Source organism: Pseudonaja textilis, chromosome 2 (assembly GCF_049901715.1).
Source record: "Pseudonaja textilis isolate UNSWEBS1 chromosome 2, rPseTex1.2, whole genome shotgun sequence".
NCBI classification, from domain to species: Eukaryota; Metazoa; Chordata; class Lepidosauria; order Squamata; family Elapidae; genus Pseudonaja; species Pseudonaja textilis.
Window position 1 is genome coordinate 109,005,035 of NC_141991.1, and position 9,369 is coordinate 109,014,403.

A 9,369-nucleotide genomic window follows, 5' to 3' on the forward strand; every position below is an offset into this window, starting at 1 on the left:
TGCCTATTATACTGAGGCAGGGCTTGCCAGAGAAGAATTCATCAGATCAGTTTCCTAAGCTGCAGTACTTTATATCGATTGAGAGGTTTCTGATAGGTATCATTGATAATGAAGGCCTGATTCATCTACTGAACACATGGCCCTTGTTCTTTCTTTCATTCTTTTGTTGTTGGTTGTACTTTGATCACTATAGATCCCAGAAGAATTTATGAAGATTCTCTCCCCCCCACCTTTTCCTGACATCTCACCCAACCTGGCTCTTTGTGAATTGGATAGAGGAAGTGGCAAATAGAGTGGTTCAATTCATGCCAGAAGTTAGCCTCTCCCCATGTACAACCCTCCAGATAGGAAGTGGTTGCACATCCCATAAAATCCCAGCCAGCATTCTTGCAGCAGATCCTGAGAATTACCTTCCCGGTACATTTTGGAGCCCAGCCAACTAGAGATGGCTGAACCCTAATGCCATAGCTGACAGACTTGAAAGCTGGTTGCATGTTTAGTGATACCATGAATCATTTTATGTAATAACTAGTAAGTGAGAAATCACATGCCTGGGTCTGGCACGAAGCACGATACCTTCCAAAAGCCAAATGCATCAGATATATATAGAGCAAAAGTACAAGTCAGGTTTATGGCAAGGTCCCCAACCTCCGGTCCGTGGACTGGCACTGGTACGTGGCATGCCAAAAACCCGTCTGCACAAACAAGCGAAACCCCATCCACAGGATGCTAGCAGTACACGAATCCAAACCCCTCTGGTCCATGGAAAAACCTCTCACAAACTGGTCCCTGGTGCCCAAACGGTTTTGTGTGTGTGTGTGTGTGTGTGTGGAGGGGCTGGTTTTTGGAATGGCAAGCCTTTCTTACAGCAAAAAATCCCTCCCCCAATGCACCTTTAATCCTTTAGCTAGCCTAAGTCAAGGCATATTGTTTAGAAAGACTGGAAAAGTTAGCACATTGTGCCACTTCCTTGGAGCTTGCAACTTGTCTGAGTGCTGGATGGCTCAAGCAAAATGGAAGTGGAACTCAGGGAGCTTGCCTGCATTTCTCAACTCCCTGCATTAATTTCTTTGTGACTTTGGGCAAAGCACTGAATTGCCTCTTGTTGTTTCCTCACTTATAGAATGAAAAATTGCAGAGATGGAATGCTGATGATTAATTATCTGGTGTGTCTATCCGTGGTTGAGATATTGCAGTCATGAGATCAATGTGGTTACCATCAGTGAACTATTGGAAAGTGGTTTGCACAGAAAAAAAAAAGTGCCCCATCTAAAATATCAATAGAAGGATTAATGCTTAAGTTGGAAGGGATCTAGGTTGTTTTGGAAGGAAAGTGTGGGAAGAACATGATCTATGTTGAGATGACAATTCATATCATCTTTATGATTTGCTTGTCATCAACAAGGTGTGGTAGCAACTCTGCTATTATCTTATCAACTTGAAGTTAAGAGAAAGTAAAGAGGAAGTTAGGCAGAGAATACGACTCAAAACAAAAGGGTATGGGGCTTGAACCCAATCACCTCAGTCTATATTGTTTTTGAACTACAGCTGTTTCTAGAATATAATATGGAGGATTGGTTGGTATGAGAATTAAAAATGTGGGACTATAATTCCACTTCTGAATAGCACATCAAGAGAAATTCTACAAAATGTGGGTAAGGCCAGAACAAACCTAAGTGCCAAGACAGAATCTAAATTTGGATCTGAATTACAGATTGAATGAAATGCTACAATGAATATAACTACTCCCCATAATGATTTTCTCTGTCATATGAAAAAAAACAAAACACCTCCAGTGTGGTGGCAACATTTGGAATGTCTGTGAAAGTGTAGTAAAACTTTGAGAAGCATTGTAGAATTGGAGCACCATAAATAGGCTCCAAAATCTGGATAACCACCAGATGGCAGCAAAGAGTGAAGAGTTTAGAGTAGCCCTAACAGACTAGTTTGGGGTCTCAGTGGATGCACCTTTCCCATACAGTTAGTTATACATTCCAGCAGCGCAGGTTGACATTTGCTTTTCTCTTCCCAAGGAATCAACGGAGGTGATGTCATGCCTTTGGCAGTTCATAAACATTCTCTACCATTTCTCAGTTAGTAGGACACAGTTGCCTTAGTATGTAGTGGAGCAACAATTAGCCAGTGCCCATCCCTTGGATACCAAAAGGCTTATGGCATTATTATTAAATACACAAATCAGCCGAGGCTTATATGTTTTCTATCCTCCACCTGCAACCTCTGACATATCTCATAGGTCAGTTGAAAGGACAGTACTTTATGTTTTTGGAAATCGATCAAAACTATGGAATTCCATTGGCTCCAAAGTCTACAAAAGCCAACATCTTTGGGGAAATGGTTATAAAATTGGCTTTCAGTGAGAAAAAGGTATTTCCTTTCTGAAAGGAAGGGTTTAAACAGATGTGTATAGTTAGTTCTATGAGATTTGGCATCTACCTTCCCAAATGCTGTCATAATCTTGTGTGACAACAGATGGTGCTCTCTTTCTCTATGATTTTATGCAAATTATATTGCTTGCGTGTATTTTCTTACTTTGCTTTACTCAATGGACACTCCTAAGTAGAAGCATCAGATTTTGCCACTGAAAATCTTGCTCACTCCACTGGGATTTCTGAAATTTCACCAGATCTATACTTCCTCATTTTTAGATTTTATTGGCAGTCATAAAAGCTGTGCATTTTTTTTTGTTTTGTTTTCCTTCTTTTAATGAACAGATGATAAAATCGGGTTTGACCGTATGTGCTACTCGGTTCTGTGGAATTAAGGAATATCACAGACTCAAGAGTAAATAAATGCATTAAAACAAGAGAGCAATTTGGGAGCATGAAACAAGAAATTGTTTCTAATAGGGTGAGTGAAATACTTCCATAATACTGCCTTTCACCTAAATAATCATGAACCTCATATATAGTAAAAAAAAGTTTGCCTTAGATATTGTTACATTCAGTTTATGGGCCAACAGTATTCGAAAGATCCTTTGATAAGGGAATTAGATTGCTTAGAGGCCAAATATAAAGCTTTAGGATCTCATACGATATCAGTCTTGGAGAGAAGCACCCCAGAATTTGATGTAATTGGAAGATTTTAAAATCTTGTTTTCCTCCTGCTTTCCAGTTTCCAGTTATCTGTGACAAGCAGATCAAACCATGTTAAGAACATCCAATTGCATCAGTCAGGATATTCGACACAGTTTTGGTTGGCCTCCTATGATGACTTTTTCACTTGCCAAATATTGCTAGCCCCAAATCTGGATTATGGAATGGACTTTTCATAGATTTTTTAAAAAATGGAATAAATTGCCCAAATCTGGAGAGAAAGGTATTTCCATGGGGATCTATGTGGCAATTTGGCATCTGCTTGGGCCAGCCCATTCTCATCATGTCACCTGAATTAATGTATCACTAGCTCCTTTAAGATCTGTGGCAGCAAAATCTGTCTTCCCATTTTCCAGCTCTGCAGGGTTTCAAGACCATGGGATTCCCCCTATACTCTCATACCTCAATCTACATTTCAAAATCAGCAACCATGAAGTCAACTGCAAAGAAGTGGAAATGGTGGCAGCATAGAAGTCCTTTGAGGTCAGATGTTTTTAGCCCACCAGCTGAAGTCAGAATGTATAAACTGTTGTATCCAGCTCTGTATAAATCAGGGCTGTCAAACTCCCAGCCCGTGGGCTGGATGCATCACACACTGGCCATGCCCACACCTGATTTAGCGAAGGGGGAAAAAGTCCCATCACGTGATGCTGGCTTGACGGCGTGAGTTTGATGCCCCTGGTATAAATACTGCAGCAGAGATGGGTAGCCTTTGCAGCTGTATTCTTAGCTGTTGGAGATTGTGAGCCAACGAATGCATGGGATTAAGACAAGGGATCTAGGATTAAATAGGACTGTTCACCTTTCCTCCTTTCTATTTGTGATATCCCATTTATTTCTTATCTTTCTGATGCTCTCATCACTACCTTGGTGATGTCTGCCAAGGAAAGAATAAGTTTTTTCTGGGCAAAGGATGGAAATATTTTTGGGGAGGAGATTTTTGACATTAAGGACAAAGCAAATAGATACTTCCAGATTGTAAACCACCCTCAACACAAATGGAAAGGGTTTGGGAAATCTATCCATTGCTTTTGTCTTGCCTTTGTGCAGGGCAGTGCCAGACATTTATTCAGATGGAAGACTTGCTGAATTTAATGGGATTTGGCTTTGACATCTCGGCCTAAGGATTGTGTAATGGACTTGACAGATACCATGTTGCCTATTCCTGTAGAATGGCATAGATCAGGGGTCCCCAACCACCGGGCCCTGGACCGGTACCAGTCCGTGGAACATTTTCTACTGGGCCGCCAGTTTGCTGGGTGCCGCCATCTTGTTTTGATGAGAAAGTGCTTCCGGTGAGCTTTTCCGGTTGGAAAGCGGCATTTGGGTCCTGAAGGAATCCTCGCGCCTTAGTTTCATCGAAGGTGGGGGGCGGCTTCAAACAAAACTAAGGCGCAAGGATTCTTTCAGCACCCAAGGCAAGGCGAGCTGAGCGACCGTCCCAAAGCCCATCGACAAAGGTACAAAGGAGGAGTTGAAGGTGGCAGGGAGAAGTGGGGGACGGCTGGCTGGCCGGTCACTCGGCTCGCCTTGCCACGCATGCTGATGCCGGTACCGGGCCGTGGATCATTTTGTGATGCCGGTACTGGGCCGTGGCACAAAAAAAGGTTGGGGGCCACTGGCATAGATAATAAACATGTAAAACCTAGCCACAAACAAGGAATTATATAGCATGAAGGGGTAGAAGTATGCCAAAATTGTGTTCTTTTGCTCTTCAAAGAAGTGTACTGTAAAATGTTCTTGGCATCCCAGTGAGTGTCACTCCATGTGCTTCTCTAGTCATTTCAATGTTCCCTCCCTCTGACTCAGCCCTCAAAGAGATCTAGCAACAGAGAGCACTACTAAATTAATTACACACATTACCACAAAAAGTATCTGCAGCACGCTGGCGATGCTGCAAGAGATCTTTCGGTCATCTAGAAATGGCAGTGGAGTTCATTCGTCTGTCCTTTACCCGACTCTTTAATAGCCAGTTAAACCACAGATAACAGTTAAATCCGGGATTCCCCATGCACCGGAGAATGGTAAGAAATTATAAATTGGGTCTGAAAACAAGCCAAACCACATTAATGCTGACCCCTGGAAATTATAATTCTCCCAAACTTCTTGTCGGTGTTATAGTTCCACGCTGGAACCTGAAAATATATTATGGACACTTTGCAAGATACATTTCTTCTTGTTCTTGCATAGAACTTGTTTTTTTTCTTGTGCAAACACACACAAACACACACACACATGATGAAACCAGTGTGCCATGATTGTAAGATAAATACATAGGTACTGTGATGACCCTGGGCGTGGCACAAAAGCAACAAAGTCACAAAAATAAGTAAAGTCCCTTTAATACCTCTAACTTGGCCCCCAATGTCCAGTTATTATTGGCTGCAGAAAAAACTCTCCCAAAGGGAAGAAATTCCATTGGAACCCAAAGTACATATAAATTATAAATAAAAACCAAAACAAACCACACTGCAGCAATTAGTGAGACAGGGCAGGATAAGGAATTGAAGACTTCAAAAGATACCGAAACACACACAGTTGGGAGGATGCCTGAACTCAGATAAGACTTGACAAACCAAAATAATTCATGCTTTGCTTCCACAAGGAGTTGTGTGCAAACACCCCTTTATTCTGTTCTCCCAGCTGCAGCTAATTAAGGGAATCAAGGCCTTTTTCTCCCCCGTAACCCACATTGCTCCCTTATCTGTTCCTCCCTGCATGCCCTAGGATGATGAGGGGGTGGGCCTGGGTCTTCCTCTGAATGCCCAACTGGACTGTGCCCTTCCCCAGTTTCCTCCACAGCCACCGGAGCCACACTCGCACTCCCTGTCAACTGTTACACCTGTCCCTCGGAATCAGATTCCAACAGGGGCATGACAGGTACATAGCTGCTTACATCCTTAATTTTTCTATATCTTTAGAAATAACCTGGTTTTGATAAAATATTCTATGACTAAAATTATACTATAGCATCTTCTTTCAATCCAACAGCTGTTAATCCCCATCGTCCTACTGTAAAACTGCAAAGTCCTGATAGATTTGCATGTTTCAGCAATCAATCTGCTCCCAGAACAGGATTCTTCATATACTGATGAGTCTACTAGTTTCTCAGCCTTACCATAAGGTTTGCCCATAGCCTAAAATACAAACCTTGTCATGGTGTTTTAAGCCTTTAAAAAAAAGAAAAGAAAATATGGATCTGGTTGATTTAGATGGTGACTTAATGGCTGGATTCATACATCACTTCTATTAAGCTGTTATCACTTCAAGACTTACTTATTTTATCTATTGTTTATTGGTTAAGTCTAAATAATTGAGTTCACGCATCCATGTCTGCCTGTAAACTGCTTTCTGCTTAGAAGAACAGCTTTGAATTTCATACTGCTGGGTTCTCACATCATGTGAATATGAGGTAGTTTAATTTTAATTTAGCGTCATGCCTACAATATTGGCACCAACCTCCAAGGCATTAGAATGAGATTGGAAAAATTCATGGAGGATAGGGCTAACAATGACAACGAATCATTAGTAACCAATTATCTCATGTTGCTAAAGAGCATGAGCAAGAAGGTACTGTTGAGTTCTCATCTTCCTGTGGGCACACCATATGTGAACAAAATGTACATTACATCAGCTTTCCTAAACCTGGGTGACTTCTAGTTGTATGGATTTCCACTCCTAGAATTCTGCATTAAGTAGACTACTGCTAAAACCTATAAGATAGCATACACAGCAAATGCTGCTCTTAAATAAACCTCACTAGAAGCGACTATGATTGCAATCCTAGACCACCTATGTAGAACTTAAGGATTGTATGACCTTTATATTAAAAAGTCTTCTTCCAGAATGATCCTTGCTACTTGGCCATCTGATTTACAAGACAAAATAGGAGATGAAAGGAAACTCTATAAGATACATACTGACTGCAGTTCTAGCATGTAATTTAAAATGTTAATATTTACTAGCAACAAGACAAAGAAATCCATGATACATGCATACACTAGATTAAGCAGGCTGTACTGCTGACACGAGTCCTCCACCGGTCTCCAGAATGGAAGTTCTTCAGAATGAAAGAACAATTGTGATGCTGTTTGTAAAAGGCAGTGAAAGGGACAAGGAATAAGCCTTCCTGCCTGAAAGACCCATCAAACAACGTGGAACAGAATTAATGTCTAAATACCAACTGACATCTTTCATATCATTTGGAGTGGAGGCAGAAACACAAGTGACCAAATCATTGATTCCGGGAGTAGCATACTCTTTCCGATTGAATCCTGGCCCTTTCAGAAATGGTGATAACAAAGAGATTCCCCTCTTTCCCATTCCTGATGATCAATAAAACCTATCAATAGTTTTAATCATAAAGCTGCAAACTTTTTCATTTTCCCCTGCAACTGTCAGTGCTGGAATAGTTAAAACCTATAAAGTTCTTTAAAAGAGCCCATTTCTACCACATGGAGATTCTGGTTCTATTGCTCCACCTTTCAGTCTCCTGCTGTTGAAATACCTTGTCCAACTATTTAATTAGTACCAGGAGTTAGGCCACTTTGTTTTTCTCTCACCATTTGGGCAGGTATCTACTTGAGGCCCAGAGAGAAAAAGAATGGGGATGCCAACTGAAAATAGTTTTGTTCAAGTTTTCTTCCAACCCCAAAGCAATGCAGTTTCACAAACGTTATCTTGCGCCCTTTCAGTGCCAACGCATTCTTCTCAACATCTACATCTTAAGTCAACTTGGACTCAACTGCAATATATCTTGTCAGGGAAGACTTAAAGGCCATTAAATATACGTTTGAATGCATGCACTGCAGAAAGAACAAATCACTCAAACTCTGTCCATGCCAGTGTTACGGTTTGTTCAAATCTATCCCATCCTGATTCTATAGTTCTGTGTGAAATCTGCACAAAAGTTAACATTTGGCCATCTATAAAATGGTTGAACATATTTTCACAAGAAATGTAGGTTTATAAACTTGTTTCATCAACATAAGTGGATTTTTAACTGTACATTATCCTAATATACACCTCTTTAAATATATACATTAGCAGGCTTTTGCAATAACATTGCAAATTCAGAGATATAAAATTGAAAGAATATTGTAATTTTGTTTGTTTGAGAGATGCAAATCAGGTGAGCTCATACTGAATTTTCTTAGAATGCTGATTGAGAAGATCAAATTCCTGAGGTCTTTCTATGTACGTCACCCACGATATACTTATCACTCCACCCAGTCTCTGTACATCCCCACATAAATGCCTGCCTAAGGATTTGATTTCATCGTTTCTAAGTAAAAAGAAAAAAAAAGAACATTTAGGATGTGAGTCCAGAGGCTCTACAGTGGGCTTCTATCAAGTTGTAACTTGCAGATAGAAATGCTTCAAAACCATTATTGCAGGATTTGACCATGTGATGAAGTAGCTGGATGACTCTGCTTTGCTCGGGCCACCACTAATGTTCAGTAATCTTCCTGCGTGGTTAGGCAGAATTTAGGTGATGTGAATCATCCAGTTCAAAGCAAAAGGCAAGGAGAGCCTTCAGATGAGACAGGAGCTACAGCTAGGAAGAGGAACCTACTGTAGCGCCATCCAGCAGACAGCAAGGCTGCTGTAACTGTGGCATGTAACTCAGCCCCTCATGATTCTTACTGATACTCAGTCCTCATCAACCAGAAAAGGTAAAACCAGGAAAAGCTCCTGAAGCACAAGCAGTTACATTAAAGCACTCTTTTCAGCCAAATCAACCTCCGGAAGATTGCTTTCAAAAGAATAAAGAGAAAGGAGAACACAAAGAAGCATCGTGTTTCACTGACCTTGCTCCATCACTTGTTTCTCTTGTGGATGGTAGGTGTGGATGCTGAGAAATGATGCAGGCTTGTTTCAGGCTCTCAGTGGGAAGAAGAAGAAGGAAGCCCAAGTGACTGTCTTCATTCCAGGCTGACTAGAAGAGCCAGGTTCTTCTGTTTGATGATGAAACACCTGGCAGGTTAAGCAGAGACACTCAGAAGCCAGTGACTCCAACAGGTGTTTCTATACACTCTTGGTCCTCATTAGATTCCCTGCCTCCTCAGCTACTGCCCCGCCCCTTGTCAGATCCGCCTAAAGCTCCACTCCTAAACTCTGCCTCTCAATTATTTTCGTAGTAATTGGGCAAGACTTGCTGCAGTCTCTTCTTCTTCTTCTTCTTCTTCTTCTTCTTCTTCTTCTTCTTCTTCTTCTTCTTCTTCTTCTTCTTCTTCTTCTTCTTCTTCTTCTTCTT

The 9,369-nt window shown here is 41.1% G+C and overlaps 1 protein-coding gene across 1 annotated transcript in view; it reads right to left on the reverse strand.

The window, feature by feature from the left end:
* Positions 1–9,113, reverse strand: part of OTOP2 (otopetrin 2) — a 56,503-nt gene extending 47,390 nt beyond the window's left edge. The window contains exon 1 of the mRNA XM_026701698.2: positions 8,924–9,113. The gene's annotated coding sequence lies outside the window, so the exon portion shown is untranslated. The remainder of the gene's footprint in view (positions 1–8,923) is intronic.
* Positions 9,114–9,369: the final 256 nt, after the last annotated feature.